Below are 25299 nucleotides of genomic sequence, written 5' to 3'. Positions count from 1 at the left end.
TATAACTTACCTTAAAAACCACTGTAAACAGTTAAAATCATTAGCGGGATTTTAATAAGACTTGTAATGTAAACAGATATTATGGGAGGGTATCCATTTAGAGCTAGGGAAAATGTTAAAAATCTCCTTTAATAAAAAAACCAGAAGCTTTGCTTTTGGGAATTACAGATTCGGAGATTCCCAAAAAGGTAAGAGAGATCTTTTTATACACCACGGTCACAGCAAGAGTTCTTATTGCGGCAAATTGGAAGAGTGATAAAGTCCCCTCAAGACTAGAATGGATTCAAAAATTGCCTGAATACACAGAACTAGACATATTGTCTGAAAAAATAAAGAACAAACCAAAACAGGTATTTATTTCTAAATGGGAAGTCTTCAACATTTATTTGAAAAATAATTATTGTAGTTTAAAGTCTGTTGCAGCTTTTGAATAATTTCATTAGCAGATTCCAGTATAATGTAAGACCTAAAATAGATCAAAACTTACTAAGTTCTAATTATAACTTGTTATGTACTGGCAGCAAGTTAATGATGAGTAACTGAAGTAAGGAGTAGACTGGAAGTCTGTTCTATAGAAAATGACCATCTTTATTTTAACGTTTTGTGATTATTATTTGGTTCATTATTTTTCTTTTTGTATTGTGTTGATGTATACAAATAAATGTCTTTGGGGGGTATTAAAGTGAAGAGAGAGAGAGAGAGAGAGAGAGAGAGAGAGATTATGATTGAAATGGAAACAAAATTTTAGATTGTTTCAAAAGATGAAATAAGAAAACTATGAAATAAGAAAACTATAGAAAACTATAAGACCCACAAAGGAGAGGTGTGAAGTCAAGGGGATTCAAGGGAATCCTGTATGTAGATAAAAAGATGTGTTATGCATGTGAACTTTAATATGGAAAATCAAATAAATGTATTATATAAAAAGGGGGGGGAATCCTGTTTATGGGATAGATGGGGCTGCCACACACACACAAAAAGGCAGAGCCGCTCCCTTGACATTAGAGTTGTTCCTTCTTCCTAAGACACAGCAAGACATCTATATTGCATTCCACAGTGGCAGGAGGGTGTCTCCAGAAAATTTGACACATCACTTGGGAAGACAGGTGAACTAATATCAGTGTACTGGAAGAAGCAAAGATCACTAGTGTTGAAGCAATGATTCTTCAGCATCTACTTTGTTGGACTGGTCATGTTGTGTGGATGCCTGATGATCGTCTTCCAAAGCAACTACTCTATTCCGAACTTAAAAATGGAAAGTGTAATGCTGGTGGTCAACAAAAGAGGTTTAAAGACTGTCTCTAATCTAAAAAAAATCTTTACAAATGGAGTATAAACACTGACAACTGGGAAACACTGGCCTGTGAGCGCTCCAGTTGGAAAATAGCCTTTACCAAAGGTGTCATGGGCTTTGAAGACACTCAAACTCAGGATGCAAGGGAGAAACGTGCTAAGAGGAAGGCACGCTTGGCAAATCCACACCGTGATCAACTCCCGACTGGAAACCAATGTCCCCACTGTGGAAGGAGGTGTGGATCCAGAATTGGCCTCCACAGTCACTTATGGACTCACTGTTAAAACCGTGTTTATGGAAGACAATCTTACTCAGCTACAAGTGATTGAAGAAGAAGAAGAAGAAGAAGAAGAAGAAGAAGAAGAAGAAGAAGAAGATTGGCGGGTAGTTACAAATGATTAAAATGGCACTTCAAAGGTGCAAATCCCCATATTTTGAGAGACTAAAAAAAGAGTCATGGCTCAAACTAATTGCTAATATTGCCATTAAACTCTATTTTGCCGCTGCAGAGCTGCTAAGGAGGTACGCAGACTGTTCATGTTACAACACAGCAAACTGTCACTATCTCTCAGTCTAGGCTCCCTCACAAGATGTTGATAGGCTAAACCTCTGAAATCAGTATACAAATAAATAGAATAAATTAGAAAACAGGCTTGCGGATTCCTATCCTGTGTGGATAGACTTTGGAGACACCAGTGCTTTTTGGCACTTATTGTAACAACTTCGTGGGGTGTACCAGCACCTATTTTTCTAGGGGGGAAAGCACTGGGAGAGACTACTAAAGTGTTTGAGGTTGCAGTGCCAAATGGTCAGAAGTAAAGCGAATCTATAAAAGCTCTAAAAGGACTTCTGTGCTTCTTGCCACCTTTTGAAGGTAACAACCAGAAAAAGGGAATCTCAAGCAAAAATACCAAAAGTTGCAACTTTTGTGAAGAAATCAAGGCGACTCAAGCTCATCAGTTATTGTCTGCTTTGGTTTGGTCGCCAAATGTCTGTGTTCATGTAAATCACAAACTCTTTAATCTGAAGACCAATGGGTTAAGATTAATTCTCTTGAAACTAGGGTCACCTGACAACAGCACCACAGAGGCTAGAGGATTAAAATGAAAAGGAAAGATGATCTCCAGTTCCACCAGCCCATAAATTGTGCACCAGCACAAGCTATTATGAACGTAATTGGCTTTTTAAAAATGTTGGCAGCTGCTGCTCTTTACACAATAATAGGCAAAGAGTGTGATAGAGCTCTGGTTTATCCCAACCATTAATTAACAAACATTCAGTTTTGCATTAACAAAGTCACTCATGATGATTCACTACTCCTATGCAAGATAATGAATTCAGATTCAACATGCGTTATAAAGGGCAAGAGTGAGGCAGCCAGCCAGCAGAGGGGCAATTAACTGTGTAAGCTTTTTTTTTATCCCCTGGTGCATAGAAAATCCAGCCATAAAGATGAGGACTCAACAGATCTCAAAGCTGTAACAAACGATGGACAGAAGAGGGGAGAGACAGGGAAAAGAGGAGAGAAATGGGACCGCACACCTTCTTTGCAGACATTTGTGCTCTGCCTGAAGGTACCAGGATGAGAAGATGCTCAGCAGAGCATCAACCATGGTTGAGGGACTTGTGTATGTTTAGCTGGAAAAGAGGAGACTGAGAGGAGAGATGATAGCCATCTTTGAATATCTAAAGGGCTGTCATGTGGAGGATGGAGCAAGCTTGTTTTCTCCTGCTCTGCAGGGTAGGACTCGAACCAATGGCTTCAAGTTACAACAAAGGAGATTCTGGCTTAACATCAGGAAGAACCTTCTGACCTTCTGACAGTAAGAGCTATTCAGCAGTGGAACGGACTCCCACAAGAGGAGGAGGTTTTTAAGCAGAAGATGGATTGCCACCTGTCACATGTGATCTGGTTAAGATTCCTGCATTGCAGGCAATTGGACTTGGTGACCCTCAAAGTCCCTTTGAACTCTATGATTCTATGGGCTGGTGCCATTCTTTTGAAGAATGCACCACTATGCAGGGCTGCCCTTGAAGCTGTCCCAGAAACTCCAGAAACTCCAGAATGCTGCAGCGAGGTTCCTCACAGGGTCTCTGCCATGGGAGCATATTCACCCAGTGCTTTTCCAGCTGCACTGGCTCCCGGTGGAGTACAGAGTCAGATTTAAGGTGCTGGTTTAGACCTTTAAAGCCCTTCACGGCCTAGGACCCTCGTACCTACGGGACCGCCTCTTCTGTTATGCCCCACGGAGGACCTTAAGGTCCATAAATAGCAACACCCTAGAGGTCCCGGGCCCTACGGAAGTTAGATGAGCCTCAACCAGAGCCAGGGCCTTCTCAACACTGGCTCCGGCCTGGTGGAACGCTCTGTCTCATGAGACCAGGGCCCTGCGGGATCTGATTTCTTTCCACGGGGCCTGTAAGACAGAGTTGTTCCACCTGGCCTTTGGCTTAGAACCAGTTTGATTCCCTCCCCCTCTTTCTTTTTCCTTTCTCCTCCTGTGTTGAGGCTGCATCCTAATGTTTAAATGTTGCATTTTAATCTTGTTTTTAAAATTGTATTTTAATCAACTTGTTTTTACTATTGGTTGTTAGCTGCCCTGAGCCCAGTCTTAGCTGGGGAGGGCGGGGTATAAATAATAATAATAATAATAATAATAATAATAATAATAATAATAATAAAAAAGAGCGCTACTTTGCCAGCCTTTTCAGCAGTTCCCATGCTGCTCTTGGAGCAGAGGCCATAGCACCTACGACAGCCTTAACTCTGACACCCAGATGTCATTGACATCTCCACCTGAACTCTCCTTCTGCAAGCCTCACCCCTGATTTGCCACAGACGTAACCTTTGCCAGAGCTAAGAGAGAAGCCCTGTCCTTTTTAGAAAAAGGTTGCACTACACATCCCTTGCATATTATCTTGTACTCCCAGTGAGCACCATCAAACAAAGTTCTATCTCCCTTTCCTTCCCACACAATCAGTCATTTTGAAGTAATCTAGTTATTGCTGGTCAGTGTTGTTGTTGTGCTATACGGGGTCGCCTTAGGACTCAGCTCATTTCAGCCCTCTCTGCCGAAGGAGCAAACGGCAATATAGAAGTGAGCATCCCCTCGCCTCTTAAGATTCTCAGCAAAATCAATGGCTTCTGGTGATTTCCAAAGTGCGGCAGTAAGCTAATGGAATATTTATGTGGAAGCGCAATCCTGTCTGTGGCGGTTCCAGTCGGTAACTCCAGCATATGGTTTATAAATTGAAACAGGTGTGGGAGAACAGGTGTTCGGAGCAATAGAAGGGCAGGTTTAGGGTCTATCGCGAGGAAACAAATGAGGGGGAGGAATGTGATAAAGTAGCTTGGTTTACTTGGAGGGCAAGAAGCAAATTTGATGACAGGACAATAAAGTTATTTGCAGGGGCACGTCCAAGTGCTTGTGGTTTTGTAGCAAACTTACTTTGGAGGATGCAAACATATGGCATGAGACAACTGTGAAAGACTCCTCCAGCGCTGTGCCATGAGTGGTACCGTATTTTTTGCTCTATAAGACTCACTTTTTCCCTCCTAAAAAGTAAGGGGAAATGTGTGTGCATCTTATGGAGTGAATGCAGGCTGCACAGCTATCCCAGAAGGCAGAACAGCAAGAGGGATTGCTGCTTTCACTGCGCAGTGATCCCTCTTGTTGTTCTGGCTTCTGAGATACAGAATATATTTTTTCTTGTTTTCCTCCTCCAAAAACTAGGTGCATCTTATGGTCTGGTGTGTCTTATAGAGCGAAAAATACGGTAACTATCAGTCACACCACTTTTCTTCCTTATTATCTGAACAATGATTGTGCTCAACTTTTGGAAGCTTTTAAAAAAAATAGAGAGAAAGGAAAGAATATTATGTGGGAGAAACATTATTACTGACAAATTAATCCGAGCAAAGGTATAAATATTGTTCCAGAATTTGGCAGTAGAAATGTGTGAAATCTGTCCCTTAATTTCCATGGCTATATCTGTCTTTCTGCGTGCTGGTGGCATAAAGGGTGTTCTCCTTTATGGAGAGCACATGTTGCGGTGGGGGCCGCCAGGACACTCCAAAGTTGTGGGGCGGGCTAATTGACCATTGGCCACTGATGCGATTGGGCTTCCCTTGTTGTTGGGAAGAAGTTAATGTTGCCATTTGTTGATTGACAGCCAGAAATGCTAAAACTCCTTGCATGAGGCTAGGGCTTCCTCTTTTTGCCTGTGCATCGGATTGCCCATCCCCCCCCTCCCTAGAATTAGGGTTGTTCGCTTTCACCTTGCTATGCCTGTCACGGGGTCGTCTGCTCTTGGGGCAGGGGCCCAGTAGGAATTTCATCCATCTGGCTGATTGGCTGGGGCCATTTGGTTTTTGCCTACTGCGTAGCAAATCGTCACAACTTGTAAGGTTAGGCATTGGTTTATGGTTTGGTTGGTTGAGGGGCATGGATTGGCTGTGCCTGCCCCTCTAATGCTGCCGCTGCAAGGGATTCCGTTAAAGGAATACAGGGGCTAACTATTGCTTGTCCACCCTGTCAAGGGGGCTCGGGCCACTGCAAGAGCTCCTTGCTGCATTTGGAGGGGGGCTAAGGCCAGGTTCCCTGCTCCGTCGCTATCCCCAAGTGTATTCCCCTTTTCTGACGTTCGCAGGTGTGTGGAATGTCAGTCTGTCCCCCATGGGGGGGGGCAGCTAGTCGCAACCAATGCCTAAGCAACCACTCACATGTTTGTATTTTAATAAAGTTGTGGCCAAAATTATGCCAAAAACCTTAAACAAAAATTCCGTGTAATGTGTGAGTTATTGGGGTGGCCCTGGGGACCTTGACACACAACTTTTCAGCCCTAAAATTTAGCCCAGAAAGTCATGGGCTTCCAAAGCAAGAAAAATTCAAGGTGGGGAGGGAGTAAAACACTGAAAGCAGTGAACACCTTAGTTTCTCAGAAAAACAACAACAAAAAGAATGGCACCTGTATATTTCACCTCATAGCTCAGCTTCTACAAATATCAGAAGCTTACTCTTTTTAAAAAACTGAAACTGGGAATCGGGGAATTTTGGTTCATCTAGGAGGGCTCTCTAAGCAGCCTCTGCTAGGAGAAGGCAATTGTTACTGATGTCAACAAACTTGGTGATGGCTTGATTCAGAATAGAAATTTTGGCATGTGTTGCAGTATCATGAACCATCCTCCCACCACCAATAATTGTTCTCTGCCTTGGATTATGTGACTTTTAATGAAGTAGGATAGCTTGACTATTGTGGTTCAGGAATTGGTGACTTCAAGACTCTCAGTTCTCATTTTTCCAATCTTAAAGTAGAGTTTTTAATTATGGATGTGGGTTCTTTTCATTATTGAGTTTCTTTATTTGTGCATGAGCTGCATTTAAAAAAAAAAAAAGTCCCCAAGGAGCATTCCTTTTAACATTAGACAGTTTAGCACAATGTTAACATTTTAATTTACATTGGAGAACAATGTCTTGGAAATAGTCTGTGTATTATTTAAACTTTAAATGTCAAGCTAATTTTTCCAGTTAATGTGGAAGGCAGATTCCTAAGTAGAACTAAAGAACATAATTTGTTAGATTATTTAACTAATGTGCAATGTCCTTTCCAGTTCACAGCCCCTTTTTTAAAAAAAAACAACAACCACGCAATTATTAGCCTGGATGTTCTCAGTGAAACAACCTTCTTAAGTGAAAAACTAGAGTTCCAGGCAGAAGTAAACCAGTGAGTGGTTCTTTTATCTCATAAATGAAGAACAAAATTACGTGTTTAATTACATCCGTCCTGTTCATGTAGCCATAATGCTTCCAGTCAGGTTTCACAGACCGTATTCGGAGACTTCCTCCCTTTTTCTAGGGAACTCTGGGAATTTGATTGACAAGTGCTGTCACCAGATAGTGGCAGGATTCCTTGGGGCCAGATATGATAGTCAAATAATAAAACTCTCTACAACTTGAAACCATGGCTTGTGAAGCTGGATTATTTTTGCTAACCATAGTTAAGATTTTTTAAAATATATATATTTATACTTATCAGATATATACATTTTACTGATTTTACAATCATTTTGACATCTTAAAACTTCACTTCTTCCCCCCTTTCTGCATTTCCTTAAATTTATTTTTAATATCTTCTGCATATCCAAATTAACTCAACTTACTCATTTATTCATCTTCTTTATATATATACTCTTATGTAGCTGCAGGTTATTACAGTAATCCTGCCAGTGTTTTTATCTGTTTACAATTTATCTGTAAATATTCAATAAACCATTTCTGTTCTTTTATAAAAGTTTGTTATCTTGATTTCTAATTCTTCTGATAAGTTTTGTCATTTCTGCATATTCCATAAGTTTTTGTATCCATTCTTCCTTTACTGGGACTTCTTTCCATTTGGGGGCGAGTAACATTCTTGCCGCTGTAGTCGCATACATGAATAAATTTCTATACAATTTAAGTAGTTCTATCCCATCACCTCCTGGCAAATAGAAGGGGAAGAAATGAGGGCAGTCAGAGATTTTACTTTCTTGGGCTCCATGATCACTGCAGATGGTGACAGCAGCCACAAAATTAAAAGACGCCTGCTTCTTGGGAGAAAAGCATAGACAGCATCTTAAAAAGCAGAGACATCACCTTGCCAACAAAGGTCCGTATAGTTAAAGCTATGGTTTTCCCAGTAGTGATGTATGGAAGTGAGAGCTGGACCATAAAGAAGGCTAATCGCCAAAGAATTGATGCTTTTGAATTATGGTGCTGAGGAGACTCTTGAGAGTCCCATGGACTGCAAGAAGATCAAACCTATCCATTCTGAAGGAAATCAGCCCTGAGTGCTCACTGGAAGGACAGATCCTGAAGTTGAGGCTCCAATACGTTGGCCACCTCATGAGAAGAGAATACTCCCTGAAAAAGACCCTGATGTTGGGAAAGATGGAGGGCACAAGGAGAAGGGGACGACAGAGGACATGAGCTACTAACATGAGCTTGACCAACCAGGAGGCAGTGGAAGACAGGAGTGCCTGGCGTGCTCTGGTCCATGGGGTCACGAAGAGTCAGACATGACTAAACGACTAAACAACAACAACAACAACAACAAAATCCCTATAATTCCCAAGAGAAAGGCTTCTGGGGTTTTTTAACAAATGTTATTTTAAACATCATTTTCATTTCATTGTGTATCATTTCCTAGCAAGCCTTAAGATTAAGCAGAGTTTGAGATTCAGGTGACACATGAAATTGTGATCAAAGTGGAATTGAATTTTTTTTGGTCTTCTCATAGCTGAGCAATGGCTTCTGAGATATGGGAATATTTTAGAATACAAATATTTATTGTAGTAGCTGACTCTGTTAGCACCATACAGTTTAACTACCTAGCCACAGTTAGTTTTTAAAAATGCTACCAATTGTAGACAAATGGATACTTGAAAATTGCCATTTCTGCAGTTTATGAGGCAGAGTCACTAATTTAAGGCTTATTCCAACGTTTCTACTGAAAGATTTTCATTAGCATCTGATAATACACATTTTGCTCTCTGCTACACAAAAATCAGGCTTCATAAAGAATTGGGACAATTAAGCAAGGTGTGCATGTGTTGTCTCTTTGGAATACTTCCTTATGGCTCCAATTAATCCTTGCAAATTGTCTAGTAGCAAGCTAGTGGCAATTGTAAATGCTCATTAGCAGGTCCATTTGTTAAAACCAGATTAGCTGATTTACTCGCTGTCTCACATCTGCCTCAATGGAGTGGCAACAGCGACAGACTGGACCATATACAATGCCATTCAGACAAGACCCAGTTCAGACTTGCAAACTGCTGCAGGAGTGATGCATAAAACATAACTCAAGGTGTTGGCAGTTCCATGTGGCCAGCGGTGTGTGTGAGAGAAGTAGCTCCCTGTGCCTTCCCACCTTCTGGAAGAGTGGGAGCATTGATCATATGTGCATCCTTGTAGCAAGAACAGATGCCTCGGTGTGATTGACCAATCATGATCACAATACCCTACAAACTAGCAGGTGCTATGCACATGGCCATCTCTCCAGGAACTTCGCCGAAATGAAGAAACTCCATGGGAAATAAAATGGAGTGCATAAACTTTAATATATATATATATTAAACATTGTTATTGAAAGTTCAAAAAGTACATAACTATATGTGCACTAAACATGGTGAAAAGTAACTAAGAAGAGAAACAGAGAAACAGAACCCATGTAGAAGGGAAAATAAAGGGGGGTGGGATAACCCAAAACTATATTTTAAAAGTTAAAGGGACCCCCTGACCATTAGGTCCAGTCGTGACCGACTCTGGGGTTGCGGCGCTCATCTCGCTTTATTAGCCGAGGGAGCTGGCATACAGCTTCTGGGTCATGTGGCCAGCATGACTAAGCCGCTTCTGGCAAACCAGAGCAGCACACGGAAACGCCATTTACCTTCCCGCCGGAGTGGTACCTATTTACCTATTTGCACTTTGACGTGCTTTCGAACTGCTAGGTTGGCAGGAGCAGGGACCGAGCAACGGGAGCTCACCCCGTTGCAGGGATTCGAACTGCAGACCTTCTGATCGGCAAACCCTAGGCTCTGTGGTTTAACCCACAGTGCCACCTGCATCCCAACAAATAAAACTATATTTTACAAGGTTCTTATGTACTTAACCAGATTTGAACCTATTACAGTATTTGTAAGAATGGATTTCAAATATCATTGAATTTGTCCATGGCAAGTCTGTGTTTATATGTAAGTTGTTCATATGTTGCGAGTTTGTATAAGTCTTCAATTCAATTGTAGAAGGGAGCTGCATTTTTATTTTTCCAATTAATCAGTATCAGTCTTTTTGCTGTGGTAAGGGAACGAAGAGTCCACTCGTATTGTCCTTTTGTAAGGTTCCATGTGCTGGGTATACAATTCAAGAGGATATTTTGCTCTGTAAGGTTGTTTTGTACAGTTCTGTTGATAGTTTCAGTTACCTTCTGCCAAAAATCTTTCCATATAGGACAATGAAAAACCACGTTTTAGAGAAGCATTATCTCTATTGCATCTCCAACAGTGAGATACCCTAGATAGCCCCTTTTTTACGTTTGTTTAAAAATGGTACACCATAAACTTTATTTTCTAGACAAGGGCCCCAATCCAAATAGACAGAGGAAGACAGTCATGCTTAAGTTCCACCGACATCATGACGTCAGTCGAATAGTCAAGCAGCTCAACCAGAGCTTTGCTAGCTTTTCATGTTGGCGATCTACTTTTTGGACGTGCATCATTTCGCAACACAGTAATTCCGTTTGACTAGCAAACTGGAGGTGAAACTAAATGTCAGACCTAAGGAATTCTCTCCCTCCCCTCCCTATGGTTTCAAGGAGCTGGGAGGAAACAAGAAAGCTTTTACTTATGATTTATTCAGTCAATGCAGAAACAAATAATTCCAGTCTTTCCTCCATGATGGAGGCCCCTACTGAAGCCTCCTGTTGTCAAATGTTGCTGCGTACGTTGCTCTTGTACCCTCAATGACTGTCACATCCGAGGGGGCGGAGGATCCTCAAAGCTAGGCATCCCACACCTGCGGCCCTCCAGATGTTTTGGCCTACAACTCCCATGATTATTAGCTAACAGGACCAGTGGTCAGGGATGATGGGAATTGTTGTCCAAAACATCTGGAGGGCTGACGGTTGGGGATGCCTGCTCTACGCAGTCTATTGAAGTGTTCGCTGGCTGCTCTCTCCCCTCCCCCTTTAATTCTCCCGATTCAGCATAGCTTGGCTGCTCGCCTGTCCCTACTTCATTATCTTCCTCATAGTTTGGCTGCAATTCAATACAGTCATACCTCGGAAGTTGAACGTCTTGCAACTGGAATGTTTTGGCTCCCGAACACCACAAACCAAGAAGTGATTGTTCCTGTTTGCAAACGTTCTTTGGAACCCAAACATCTGACCCAGGTTCCATGGGTTCCAATTAGCTGCAGGAGCTTCCTGCAGCCAATCGGAAGCCGTGCCTTGGTTTCCAGACGTTTTGGAAGTTGAACGGACTTCCGGAACGGATTCCATCTGACTTCCAAGGTACGACTCTACTGTCTCCTCCATGTCAGCTACAGAGAAGGATGGGAGGAGATCCTTTCCAGCCCTGGGAGGAGCACAGGGAGTGTTCATGCGACCCACTGCAGCCAACACACTAATGCGCTGCGATAAACAGTATGGAAAGCTCTGAGCAAGACTATACTGTAAACTTTGCACAGGAGCTGGAGGAGACACTTGAGAGTCCCATGGGCTGTAAGAAGATCACAACTATCTATTCTGAAGGAAATCAGCCCTGAGTGCTCACTGGAAGGACAGATCATGAAGCTGAGGCTCCAATACTTTGGCCACCTCATGAGAAGAGAAGACTCCCTGGAAAAGACCCTTATGCTGGGAAAGATGGAGGGCACAAGGAGAAGGGGACGACAGAGGACGAGATGGTGGGATAGTGTTCTCGAAGCTACCAGCATGAGTTTGACCAAACTGCGGGAGGCAGTGGAAGACAGGAGTGCCTGGCGTGCTCTGGTCCATGGGGTCACGAAGAGTCGGACACGACTAAACGACTAAACAACAGCCACAAACCCGATGACTGAGAAACCTGCAAGCAGGACATGAGCATCCAAGCATGGCCGCCTGTGATTCCTAACAAGTGGTATGCAGAGGCATATTACCCCTGAACATGACCGTTGTGGCTAGCAGCCATTGATACCACTCATCCAAGAATTTATGTAATCCTCTTTAAAGCCATCCACGTTGGGAGCCATCACTGCCTCCTGTGGCAGCAAGTTCCATAGTTAACGATGAGCTGCTTGATAAAGGACTTTATCTCTCCTCAAGTTTTCAACATTCAGCTCCTTAATTCCTGAAAATAAAGTTACATTTTTGCAGGTGACATAGTTAATGTATCTGTCGCAGAGAACGGTGTTGGTGTCATCATACTGGAATAAAGCCTTCCACCCTCACTAGGTTGTCTATTCAGTGTAAATAAATTCTATTTTACCTTTCTTCTTCGCCATAAATCCCTGAAGCCTGATCTCCTTTTTTACCCCTGGCTTATTCTGTATTCTCAAAGTCAATTGTATACTTTGTTAGGTAACAGAACAGCAACATTTTATACTGGATTCAAGGTGAGGGGTAACTGCCACTCTTGATAGAATATAAATCAATAGCGGAGGGATTATTTCTGTCTCTCTCCTTAGCAATACAGCCCTAGCATCTTGTTTGTCATCAGTGCTCTGACAGATCTGCACTTAGAGGACTTTATAGATCGTTCATAAAATAACCCCAAGTCGTTTTTTGGGTTCTGAATTTTAGCATATAGAATATTTCTTGCTTTGATTCCATGATGGATGGTTTTCACCAAGTGCATTTGAAATGTACTAAGCCAGTACGGATAATCTAAATCTTTACAAAATGCAAGTGCGTTTATTACGCTTCTATGGTGCTTCCCACTACGAAAAGTCCCAAAGGGTGTTCCTACTGGAATAATACAACAATAATCCAATCCAAAACCCCTGGTGCTGTGCCCACACTATACTAAGGTCCCCATACTTTGTTCCTCTACCTTTCAGTTGCGTGTCGAGGTCCCCCAAGCCACCCCTAAATAATTCACAATTCACACATGATTTTTGTTTAAGGTTTTTAGCATAATTTTGGCCACAACTTTATTAAAATACATAAATGTGAGTGGTTGCTTAGGCATTGGTTATGACTATCTGTATCTGTCCCCACACCCAGGGACAGAGCTGACTTCTGGATTCCAGTGAAAGCCAGTAAGGGAAAATAATATTGGGGAGAGCATGGAGGGCACCAGACCCTCATACCCTCCCCCCGCATGCTCCTGGGGGCTTGCACGGCCCTAAGCCCCATTCAGGGGTACGGGTGAAAGAATGGCAAGCCCCTGGATTCCTTTAACGGAATTCCCTTTCCGCAGCAGGATTGGAGGGGCAGGCCCAGCCAATCCTTACCCCTCCTCCAACCAATTTTTTAACCAATGCCTAACCGCAACCTTTCAAGTTGTGGCGATTTCCTACGTGGTAGGCAAAAACCAAATGGCACCAGCCAATCAGCCAAATGGACAAAATTCCTACCAGGCCCCTGCCCCAAAAGCAGACAACTTCATGACAGGCATAGCAAGGTCAACACAATAGCCCTAGATTAGGGAGGGAGGGAGGATGGGTGTTCTGATGCACGCAGCAAAAGAGACCAGTCAGTGCTGTGTGACTTGATTTTATAACCTTTGGTCTATCCTCCTAAATGGCAACACCAGAATTTGCCCAGTAATCCAAGCGCCCAATCACTGCGGATGATCATCCATACTAACCCGCCCAGCAACAGAGGGGTGGCCTGTCAGACCCCACCGCAACACGTGCTCTCTATGAAAGAGAACATGCTTAACTGGAAGCGATGCACAGTGTTGAGAAGGAAGGAGAGGAATGTAGCTGACCCTGGCTGTCCTACAGACATGGAGGGCACCCAACTCATGCAGGTCGAACCAATGGGGCATCTGTCACACTGGCCTGCCACCAACAATGAAAGAAACACAGAGAACGAGGCAGCAGTCATGGCCCTAAAGCCTAGGAACCACATTAAAGTAACAACAAAACACACAGGAAGTTGCTAGTTCCATTCCCTCCACGAACAGAACATTTTATCCCCTTCCCAAGCCCCCTGTTGAAAAAAGAGAGAGACATAAAACCAGGCAAGGGAACTCTGAAGTCTGCAAAGCAGGTGCAAGCATGCTCAGAGGTTGCTGGTTCAACTTCCCACAGTAGAAAAAAAACAAAACATTTTAGCTCTTCCCCAGCCACCCTCATTTTATAGAATAGAATCATAGAATTGTAGAATCTGGTTCAACCTTCTGCAATGCAGGAATCTCAGCTAAAGCATCCATGACGGATCGCGATCCAACCTCTACTTTGAAACCTCTAAGGAAGGAGAGCCCACCACTGTCTGTTCCACTGTCAAACAGCTCTTACTGCCAAAAAGTTCTTCCTGACGTTTAGCTGGGATCTCATTTGAAGCCATGGTTCAAGTCCTACCCTCTGGAGCAGGAGAGAACAAGCTTGCTCCATATGATAGCCCGTAGGATATTTGAAGATGCCTTTCATATCTCCTCTAAGTCTTCTCTTTTCTAGGCTAAACATACCCATCTCCTTCAACCATTCCTCATATGGCTTGGTTTCCAGATCGTTGATCAGCTTGGTCGCCCTCCCCTGCACATGTTCCAGCTTGTCAACATCCTTCTTAAACTGTGGTGCCTAAAACTGCATGCAGTATTCCATTTTTTTAAAATTTGCTTTTACTGTAGCCTTCTTAGACTTTACCGATTGGTGGGGTCTGTGTTGCTCCTGGGAGAGAGAAAGGAAATCAAATGACACCGAGGTTGATTCAGAGAAAGAGTTTATTCTGCTCTCCGGATAGCAGAAGGCACTTGCGTGGTCAGTTCACAGCAAATCCAAAGAAATGATAAATTTCATGCAGTATATATATCTCCAGGCACCCTCTCCCCCCTTCCCCAGGTATCCAACCACATCAGCTTATACACGTAAGTTGACATCCATGACCATAAACAGATATTCCTGTTCTGATACTCTTGACTGTAAAAGGTTGCTCCTGTTTCTGTTCCTATACTCTTATCTTGGGGCAGGAAGGTCACCAACTCTAAGAGCACTCCTGGCGCTGTTCCCAGGTCTCTTGTTACTTCCCTTGATCTGAACACTAGACTTCTTTAGATGTCCACTCTTGCTGTGGACATAGTCACTTGAGAAGAACCATTACTCAAAGCATAAATAGCCTTTTGCAGTAAGGTTTTTACTTCCCTCATAACAAGAAGATCTACTTCCTACTTTGTCATATTTCTTGTTACAACTTTAGTTGGTGGGAGAAAGCCATCAGGATCAACAGCCATCTAGAGGGACCCCAATCATGGGTCTTAGGAAGCACATTTAAGGCCTTGGATCCAGGCTAGGCCTCTGATAACTCCCTTGTGTTTCACCTTGCCAGAAAGCTAGGGAGGGAGACCTTAGTCAGCAGACAAGCTGACTGATTGTACAGTCCCTGCCCGACCCTATTGTCAACCTTGATTATGACTGTAACTAAGGATAATAAAAGGGACGCGGGTGGCGCTGTGGGTTAAACCACAGAGCCTAGGACTTGCCGATCAGAAGGTCAGTGGTTCGAATCCCCGCAATGGGGTGAGCTTCCATTGCTCGGTCCCTGCTCCTGCCAACCTAGCAGTTCGAAAGCACGTCAAAGTGCAAGTAGATAAATAGGTACCGCTCCAGCGGGAAGGTAAACGGCGTTTCCGTGTGCTGCTCTGGTTCGCCAGAAGTGGTTTAGTCATGCTGGCCACTTGACCTGGAAGCTGTACGCCAGCTCCCTCGGCCAATAAAGCAAGATGAGCACCGCAACCCCAGAGTTGGTCATGACTGGACCTAATGGTCAGATGTCCCTTTACCTTAAAGGTAATAAAAATGTGGCCTTGCTTTCCCTAGTCCTGCCTCTGTGTGATGATATTAGCTCCTGGACTCTTGCTTCTTGCACACAGAGAGCAAGTGGCCCACATATGCAATGCCAGCATGTTTGGGAACATGAAGATATCCATGGAAACAAAGGGACAGGTTTCTTAGATCCCTGATCTGACACCGGCAGCTGACAGAAAAACCTGTCAAAAGCTAGTAGTTTTAATTATGCCTCTTGCCCGCTTCATTTAGCTGCCATGTTCCCCCATCAGTGGGAACATTTTGACAAGATCCTGCAATTTCGGCTTAGCTGATGAAGCGATCGTTTTGAACATCATAGCTTTGTCAGCAACGGAGTCACATTGCTCAGTCCCTCCTCTCCAACCTGCTTACCCCGTCAGCTGTACTTTCAGCTTAGATCATTCACCAAATTTCACCTCTCAACGGCTGCTTGCCTTTTCCCAGGGAGCTGTCCCCTTCCAACATTATGTCCAACCTTCCATGTACTTTTAGAGAGAGAACGTTTACCAAGGTCAGTAGGTCTGTCATCTTTCCACATCCCCCATCGTGTGCCTCTGCGTTGCAAGCAGGTTATTGACTAACTCTCAGAGGAAAGAGTGTGGCAGTTCTCTTTATGTCTGCAGATCAAACTTTTTCACAATGTCCCACAACTGGACCAATTTAGGTTTGCAAGCAGACTCGTCTTCATCAGCTGCCAGCTTATTAAGACTTGGGCTTTCAAACTACGTTGATAAGTGGGATTCAGAAGTCGGCATCTCCCAATGTTTATCCGAAGATTTTCTTATACAAAAGTAACAACTCTTTTGAATGAGGAAGTAATTGCGGTGCTTTGAAATGTACATCAAGTCATCCGACCAGTTTCTCATGTCACACTGGGGAGAAGATGAGTGCAGTCAGGACAGGACAGCATGTGATGTAATATACTCTTTTTTAAAAAAAAAATGCAGGTATTATTATTATTATTCATCAAAAGTTTATATCTCTCTCTTTTTTAAAACCTGAAATTTCCAAAACAGTGCAAGTGTATTAAAATAGAAGTGAACACACAGTCAGTAAATTCAGGTGACAATGACAATAACAAGACTACATATGTTTGGCCCAAATAAATCCATCAAAAGTTAACAATTTGGAGTCAAATGTTTAGCAAGTGAGTGAAAATGGTACAATGGCTTCCTTTATATTCAAACATGTACCCCAAGGCTTTGACACTTCGCATGTCCTCCCTGAGGATTGGCCATAAATGAAGGCACAAAATCAACCTGTGAACCTCTTTTTTTGCATGTTATTGGGTTAAAGCCTCAGCGCCCAGGACTTGCCGATCGAAAGGTCGGCGGTTCGAATCCCTGCGGCGGGGTGCGCTCCCGCTGCTCGGTCCCAGCGCCTGCCAACCTAGCAGTTCGAAAGCACCTCCGGGTGCAAGTAGATAAATAGGGACCGCTTTCTAGCGGGAAGGTAAACGGCGTTTCCGTGTGCAGCTCTGGCTCGCCAGATGCAGCTTTGTCACGCTGGCCACGTGACCCGGAAGTGTCTCCGGACAGCGCTGGCCCCTGGCCTCTTAAGTGAGATGGGCGCACAACCCCAGAGTCTGTCAAGACTGGCCCGTACGGGCAGGGGTACCTTTACCTTTACCTTATGTAATATACACTTATTTGGGTTCCTCTTCTGTGTCATTATTTTATCCAGTATACTGAAAAGTGAAGTCTACATAAGTTTGTGTGTACATTGGCTATTTTTTATGCACTGATTTGTTTAGTCACATACTAATAAAAAATGGGATGAAAACGAAGAAATCGCACCATTTTCTAGCAGGGAAACAACCCAAGGGGAAAATTTAGGGGGCAGTGGGGGAGGTCCACAGCGTATGAGGGTTAACTCTTCTCTTCACAGCTGTAAACTGCCTCAAATGCCCCCCCCCCCCATGGACCAATTAGGTTTGGAAAGAGCTTCCCATTGGCAGCGATGGGAGACTGTTTTCAAGCCTAATTGCTGCACAACAGAGATTCCAGCAGAGGTTATGCAATGATTAACTCTCCTCTCCCTGGCTGTGACAAGGGAAACAAGGAAATTACTATAACTTCCCTTTGTTATGACTTTCTTGTTCATGTCTATTGTTTCAAGAAGCCAGGGTATGCAGTTGGAAGATGAGTGCGTGAACAGAGGTGGTAAATGGTTGCGTTCAAAGAGCTCGAAGGAGACTTATTGAAGCTCGTTGATCTGACTATAGCAGCTGCTACAGGCACCTGGGGACCTCAGAAAACAATGAATACCTATCAGACTTCAAAACCTCCCCCACCCCCTCCCCCAGATCATTTCTCAAAAACGCTAGTATTCACTATACTTGAGCATGGAAGAACATTGTTTACTTGCAATTGTGATGACTGGCTCATTGGAAGGACAGATCCTGAAGCTGAGGCTCCAATACTTTGGCCACCTCATGAGAAGAGAAGACTCCCTGGAAAAGACCCTGATGTTGGGAAAAATTGAGGGCACAAGGAGAAGAGGATGACAGAGGACGAGATGGTTGGACAGTTTTGTGCGCAGAAGTATAAAATGTATAGCCTGTCATTTGTCCCTGTGCCACTCATGGGATTAGGAATCTGCACAAATATGGGACAATAGATTAAAATGTATCTGTGATGGAATATTATAGCTGTGGAACTATTACCTCCACCACCCCGTGTCAATTTCCCGATGTTTCTTAAGTAGATCAAATTTAGAAACACAATAAAAAGAAATGGGATATGCCTCCATTTAACTGTTCTGTTGTTGTTTAGTCGTTTAGTCATGTCTGACTCTTCGTGACCCCATGGACTAGAGCACGCCAGGCACTCCTGTCTTCCACTGCCTCCCGCAGCTTTGTCAAACTCACGTTAGTAGCTTCGAGAACATTATAGAAAGCTGTATTGAAGAGGGAAGCAGAAAGCAGCAGGCAAAAGGCAAACCCTGTTAACTAACAAGGACATTTTGCTTCATCTACCCAAGGAAAAAAGTGATCAACGGTGTTTTTCCTACTTAATGCCTATAAACAGCTTAGTGGAAGAATAATGCTTTTCTAAAATGATGCATACTGCTAAAAAATGTTTCCTTTTAGAGAAAACATATACAAAGATTAGGACTGTCTCTATGTGTCATGATCTTGCACTGAGTTAGAGCCTAGATAATTATCAGAGTGCCAAATGATGTAAATCAGAGCAAAAGATTTTACAGAAGCATCACTCCAGCTGCATTTCAAGAGGAGTCATTGACATGTTGCAAATGGGCCTTCTGGAAGGAAAAGCACTATTACCTACAGACATAGACTGGAGAAGAATTTCCACCTAGCCAGAAGTGTACTGGCTTAGCCAGAACTCCATCATTCCTCCGAAAGGCCTCTCCTCCTTCTGGAGGGGCGGTGTTGTGAGCAGGAAACGATTCCCGCGTCACGCAGGGGGCGTTCTGCCCCCTACCCCATTCACATGGCTGGTGCGCCACACCCCCGGTTGAGCACCGAACCGGGAGGGTTGGTGGGGGCGTGGTTTGCTGCTCAAATGCAGCCGCGCCAGCCATTCTGCCCATTGCGCTCACCTTCTCATCGCATGTCACCCACCCACCATTCCCTTTAGGGCTTAGCTTTTCTCTTGACCTTGCCATGGACCTATGGTTGGTCACCCAGGTTGCCCAGGGGGCCTGGTAGGAATTTTTTCCAACTGGCAAATTGGCACCGGCCTTTTGGTTTTTCCCGCTTACCTCATAGCAATCGTCACAACTTTCTTGGTATTTGGCGCTTAGGCATTGGAATGTGTTGTTGGTGTGTGGAAGGGCAAGGTGTGGCCATCGCCTACCCATTCAATTTTGGGTATTCCATTAAAGGAATCCGGCGGTCGTGGATCCTGTCCGATGCCTGAGTGGCGGGGGGCCATGGCACGACCCTCGGTGACATCAGGGGAGAGCTTATAGTTGTATTAGCATCAACAGGCTCCCCCGACTGGTGGTTAACCCCTTCTCAGACTCACCCATCTCTGAGTGGGTGGAGTCAAATCTTCCGTGGTCCAATGCCTAAGCCAATACCTTCTCACATGCTGTAATCAATAAAGTTGTGGCCTTTTCTTGCCCATTAACTTTATACACTGTGTCCACGAGTCTTTATTCCACAAAGCGGGGATCGGACCCTCGAATCACAAATACGTTTACTACCTAGAATGACTATTCGTGTTCACCCAGCAACACTCATTCAACCCCTAATAGACTTTACCTCCCCTTGAGGAAATCCAAACCAGCTTGGCCAACCCCACCAGGATAGTTCAAACCCCAACTGTCCACCCTGTAATTAGGCCATCCCTGACAGAGTCAAATCCCTATATCCCCATTAAATTGTAATGTTCCAGGTTAAACTTCTCTCTGTGTGTACTTGTGATTGGTAGCAGCCAGGAGTCAAACCCATGGCCTGTCCATCACATGGCTGCCCTTTCTGGTCATTGAGTTGCGGTCTGGGAAGTACTGAAGCAAATGGTGATGCAGACTGAGGACAGGATATACTGATCTTACACAGGTAAAATAACGGGCATCCTTGCCAACTGCCCTTACATGTGATCCTGCTCCTCCAGTCAATAACTTTTCCATATTTAACTAGGGCACAGAAGTTGCAATGCAAGACTGCCATTCACTTGTCAAGTTGGCCTTGGAGAAGCAAGATTTTCCCCCCGGTACTTTATCCTATATGTGTTCTGCATTTTAAGCAAGAGGATGTCTCTGAACAGAAACCTGGACTGTCCTTTCTGTGCAGCCAGATGGTATCTGTGACTCTTATTAAAATGGTTCATTTTCTTGGCTTTCTTGCCCATGTCTTGTCTTAGTTTTTCTCTCTCTTACACTTATAAGAACCTCACACAAAGTGGGGTCTTTTGTCAGGCATCAGGATATGCTAATAATGTTGTCCTGTGAGGACGGTATTAAGTCTGAGGGTTTTTTCCCCCTTCACATTTTCTGTAGCTTTTTTCGGTATGTGCAGATAGCTGTGTAGAAAAGGATTTCTCTGATTCTCTCTGACCCTGCTATCTTGCATCTTTTACAAAGGTATTTTGAGGTGAGCTATTCTACTTCTGTTACCTTTTTTATAACAGAGGGAGCAGGTTCATAGCTTTCTTTGTTAGAAACTTATTCAAGAATGTTACTTTCCCCAAAATGGAAAGAAGCAGAAGTCCCAGCAAAGGAAGGATGGATACAAAAACTTACGGAATATGCAGAAATGGCAAAACTTACCAGAAGAATAAGAAATCAAGATAACATTATATATATATGAATGGAGATGGTTTATTGACTATTTACAGGGGAAAATATAAACAGATAAAAACATTGGCAGGATTATTGTAACAACCTGCAATTTTATAAGAGTATATATTTAAAGAAGATGAATAAATGAGTAAGTTAAGTTAATTTGGATATGCAGAAGATATTAAAAACAAATTTAAGGAACCGCAGAAGGAGGGGGATGAAAGTCAAGTTTTGAAATGTCAAAATGAATGTAAAATTAGTGAGATGTGTAAAACTAGTGACATGTATAAACTTGAAAAGTATAAATATTTTTTTAAAAAAAGAAAAACCAGGTAAGAACTTTCATTGCCTGTGCAAAAACATTGGTAATCCCAAGGAACTTATCCAACAATGGGGGTGACTTAGTGGTTACACTAACCCCATTAGAAAATCATTCAGAAAAAAGCCAAGGCATTCGTTATTATTATTTTTCCATTCTTGCTCTAATCTGTTAGTTTTCAATTGGTGGAGCCGAACCCCACAACTTGGTTGAAACAGCAGTATTGCTACCAAACAAATATATGATAAAAAAAACATGACATTTAGGCTAAAGATCTGGAAAGGGTGAAGACAATTGTCCTAGTCTAACCACAAGCATGTTATGTCTACTGTTGTACACTTCTAGCTTCTTACTATGAGATATGAGATACTTTCTACCTTCACGTGCCTAAGCTACAGCTGATGCACATTAGATGGCTAACCTTGCGGTGTTATGCTTGGCATAAAATTCCCCTTCACTTTATGGCAGATCTTTTATGCTTGGAGAAGAAGAAGAAGAAGAAGAAGAAGAAGAAGAAGAAGAAGAAGAAGAAGAAGAAGAAGAATTTTTTATTTATACCCCGCCCTCCCCGGCCAGAGCCAGGCTCAGGGCGGCTAACACCAGTAAAATTACAATAAAAGAAAAATTTATAATACAGGTTAAAATATAATTTAAAATGCAGCCTCATTTTAATAGTAGCCCATGGATCAAAACCATAAGGGGAGGGAAACATAAGGGTCAGACCAAAGGCCAAACCAAAGCCAGGCGGAACAGCTCTGTCTTACAGGCCCTGCGGAAAGATGTCAACTCCCGCAGGGCCCTAGTCTCTTGTGACCAGTGGCGTAGCGTGGGTTGTCAGCACCCGGGGCAAGGCAAGTAATTTGCACCCCCTAACCCGTGGATTTGCGCCCCCTAACCCTAACCCCCAGATGTTGCGCCCGGTGCGGCCGGCCCCCCCTGCACCCCCCACGCTACGCCACTGCTTGTGACAGAGCATTCCACCAAGTCGGGGCCAGTACTGAAAAGGCCCTGGCCCTAGTTGAGACCAATCTAACTACCTTGTGATGTGGGACCTCCAAGGTGTTGTCATTTGTGGACCTTAAGGTGCTCCGCAGGGCATACCAGGAGAGGCGGTCCCGTAGGTACATGGGTCCTAGGCTGCATAGGGCTTTAAAGGTCAAAACCAGCACCTTAAACCTGACCCTGTACTCCTCAGGCATCAACTTGCTGGAATTACATTTACTTTGAAGTAGGGGCAGGAGGTGGATCCTCTTTTAGCAAGAACTTATGCAACTTCATTTCAGTTCAGCTGTGGCTAAATCTGTGTCATTTAATATTCTTCACATCTGAACTCCAGATCTCCACAGCCTGCACATTAATGAAACATGTCACTTAATTAAGCAAAGCAGAGAAAGTCTTCAACGATCAAAGGAATTAGGGAAACATGTATAAGGGGTCAAATAAAGAGATCATAATAAATGAGGGACACAGTATACCCTCAAACTGTGGCATCTTGTGGGTCAGCTCAGGAAATAATTTCCTTACCTGCCTTCCATCTTACATTATGTTCAAACGCTTTAAAGATTTCACACATTTGATTTCTGCAGCACTTACATAAAAAGTTCCTTGCCACCAATGCAAAGTATTTTAAAATGCTAAATATATTAGCACGGTGGAGGCTTAAGAATAATGTAGTTAGGACTGTCACAACAGTCTCCTCTCAAGGAACAGAAGTGCTTAATCCATTCTTAGTGCCAATATTGTTTATGCTTTTTCCACTTTCCCCAGTTTTGGGTTTTTTTAAGAACTCATTGTAATGTCTTAAAAGTAGCTTCTAGCTCTTACAATTCTCACTGTCTGCCAGTAAGTCAGTTAAAAGAAAGAAGGCAAGGAAACTTAGCAATTTGCTGATCTTCAATTATGATTTCTTCTCCCAATCACTTTTATGATTGTGACTTAAAAAAAAATTAAACTGGAAGGAATATGTCAATAAATATTTGCAGTCCTATATTCTGAGCACCTGTAAAATTAAACCCTTTAAATAGTTTTGCTATCTTTGCTTTGGAAAAAGGCTGTGATTTGCAATAGATTTCATATAACTTAATTATGTTGGAGTATTAAGAAGTTACGCTTATCAAATCCCTCCTGCCTATTTCACTTAATTATCACTCAAACGCTGTTTTCCCTCAGTCGGCAAGAAAAGAAGAAGTAGTTTGTTGGAAACCCCAAACTACTGTTATCTCTCACCACCTTTGCAGAAATCATGGAAAGAGGATTTAATCACAGGGGAAATATCTTGAAAGAGGCAAATTAACGAACGATGAGATGAGTGGCTTCCTTTGCAATATGGATACGTATCATCTAAAGCATTGGTGATAATGTTTCACACTGAATAAAGGATAAGGTATAAACCTGAAAAGACGTGTTTTTTCTAGGGACATCCTGGAAACCGGGAGGGCAAATTCAGAGATGAGCAGTGCTGGGATAGCCAGATCATTTCTAAAAGAAATGTTTCTGTGTAGTGTTTACAATAATAAAATACAATAATACACTGATCTTACACGGGTAAAATAAAGGGCATCCTTGCCAAATGCCCTTGGATGTGATCCTGTTACTCTAGTTGTAGCCTTACTGGAGTTCACCCATTGGGTCTGCGTTGCTCCGTGACAGGAGGAAGGAAGTCAAAATGACACTGAGTTGGTTCAAAGAAAGTGTTTATTCTGCTCTCCGGATAGCAGAAGGCACTTGCGTGATCAAGTCCACAGCAAGTCGAAAGAAATGACAGGTTTCATGCCGTTTATATACTCTCCAGGCATCCTCTCCCCCTTCCCTAGCCACGTCAACTTGTATACGCAGGTTGACATCACATATGTTCCTGCTCTGGTACTCTCAACCATAAAAGGATCTTCCTTCCCGTACTTCTGTGTTGTTGTTTTTTTTAAAAAAATATTTTATTGAAGTTTCAAAAAGGTTACAAAAATATAAAAGAGAAAATAAAAAAAAATACAGAATACACACAAAAAAATAGAAACATTTTTTTTAAAAAAAACACATCATCCTTTCCATATCTTAACTTTTATTTACCGTATTTTTTGCACCATAACACTCACTTTTTTCCTCCTAAAAAGTAAGGGGAAATGTCTGTGTGTGTTATGGAGGGAATGCCTACGGGTGGCATGCCTATGGATTTTCCTCCTCTAAAAACTACGTGCGTGTTATGGTCAGGCGCGTGTTATAGAGCGAAAAATACGGTACTTGTTTCCCTGACCTCTTCACACCTCCCTTTTTTGTATTCTAGTTCAATTAGTAATTTCAGCAAATCCGTTCCATTTTTGCTTTTATCTTGATAATTCATCTTAATATATTATAGCTTTGCATTTTCACCTAATAACACTCAATTTTTAATTAAATAATTTATCTTAAAAGTCTAACCTGTTAATTAACTCAACAAGTCCTTCCATCTTTCTCTACTATATTATGTCATTCAATTTGCCTTAATTTATTTTAGCCTTATCTTACCATAAAGGTAAAGGTAAAGGTACCCCTGCCCGTACGGGCCAGTCTTGACAGACTCTGGGGTTGTGCGCCCATCTCACTTAAGAGGCCAGGGGCCAGCGCTGTCCGGAGACACTTCCGGGTCACGTGGCCAGCGTGACATCGCTGCTCTGGCGAGCCAGAGCCGCACACGGAAACACCGTTTACCTTCCCGCTGGTAAGCGGTCCCTATTTATCTACTTGCACCCGGAGGTGCTTTCGAACTGCTAGGTTGGCAGGCGCTGGGACCGAGCAGCGGGAACGCACCCCACCGCAGGGATTCGAACCGCCGACCTTTCGATCGGCAAGTCCTAGGCGCTGAGGCTTTAACCCACAGTGCCACCTGCGTCCCTTATCTTACCATAAAATACCTTAAAGCTTAAGACTTAATACTTATTTGTACATAACTCCTTATATTATTTCTACTAAAGCCAAATAGT

This window comes from Podarcis gaigeae (genome assembly GCF_964106915.1).
Source record: "Podarcis gaigeae genome assembly, chromosome: 9".
NCBI lineage: Eukaryota > Metazoa > Chordata > Lepidosauria > Squamata > Lacertidae > Podarcis > Podarcis gaigeae.
Note: the sequence above shows the minus strand (reverse complement) of the source record.